Source organism: Cucurbita pepo, unplaced genomic scaffold (genome assembly GCF_002806865.2).
Source record: "Cucurbita pepo subsp. pepo cultivar mu-cu-16 unplaced genomic scaffold, ASM280686v2 Cp4.1_scaffold000684, whole genome shotgun sequence".
Lineage (NCBI taxonomy): Eukaryota > Viridiplantae > Streptophyta > Magnoliopsida > Cucurbitales > Cucurbitaceae > Cucurbita > Cucurbita pepo.
Window position 1 is genome coordinate 1 of NW_019646903.1, and position 1,065 is coordinate 1,065.

At 33.4% G+C, this 1,065-nt stretch overlaps 1 long non-coding RNA gene across 1 annotated transcript; it reads right to left on the reverse strand.

The window, feature by feature from the left end:
• Positions 1-613, reverse strand: LOC111785730. Its single transcript, XR_002813694.1, has 3 exons — positions 502-613; positions 325-388; positions 1-50 (listed from the first exon to the last, which is right to left on the reverse strand). It is a non-coding gene; the product is annotated as an uncharacterized LOC111785730 (long non-coding RNA).
• Positions 614-1,065: the final 452 nt, after the last annotated feature.

Consider the following 1,065-nt stretch of genomic DNA (forward strand, 5'->3'; position numbering starts at 1 on the left):
GTATCATTGCATGGGATAAGAGATCTTATATTTAATTCCTCTAGAACGTACTGCAGAAAAATTAGGTACAGACAAGCCATAAACAATTAGTTGAGGAACAAAAAGATAATATTAAGCATAAAAAGTAAGAAAAAAGCAGAAACAGAGAGAAAAAAAAAGGATTAACACAAATATTTATGCTATATGAGAAACTAGCCATTCCAAGTTCATTGTGATAATAAACTTAATTAACACCCTTACAAAATGGATTATAGTATATTTATGTTATAAGATTCGACCCCCATAAAAAATAAGAACGCCGAATCAATGAAAATATATAGATACCTCTCTTAGCTTTCCGGCTATGTCATCAAGAAAATCTTTATCAGGATGAACCACTATCATTTCTCTGATGAGATTAGAGAATCAGAGATGGCAAAGAAGAGGATATAGAAAAAAATCAGCAAGAAGCAGAAGTATATACATGGTAGATAATAGAAATTCGGGAAAGTGAACGCAAACCTCAAAGGTGTTTTAAGAGGTTTGTTATGACGCTCCCGAATGTTGCGAGCAAGATCAATAATTGTCATCATCCTCGTAACGCTTTCTTCAATTCTTTCACCTCTCTAAGCATTCAACGAGGAATATCAAATAGTGAAAAACAGGAATAAGAAACAAAATTGGAAGCAGTTCGAATAATATGCATTCGTGAGAATTTATGTTCAAATCAAGGTAGGTGTCAGATGTTGTTCTTTTTATACATTAGAAAGAAAAAAAAAAGGCACAAACACTTTTTTTTGTTTATGATTTCTGAAGCACGAGTAAAGAGCTTAATGTCGATCAACTTCTAACAGGTTTCGTAATGTTTTGTCATTCAGTGTACGAACAATACAATCCTTTGAAATATGACAGGAACCCAGGGTTACAAAAATGCTTCTCAATTCTTTGACATCAGAAATTAGATACAGTCCCCCTTCCTCTCAAGTATTCCAATTGGAGGTCAGGAGATGGGGCAATTGGTATGCAGAAATAGGCTGAAAGTGAGTCGTCTTTTAATTGTGGATGATCTTATTATCTCCATAATAT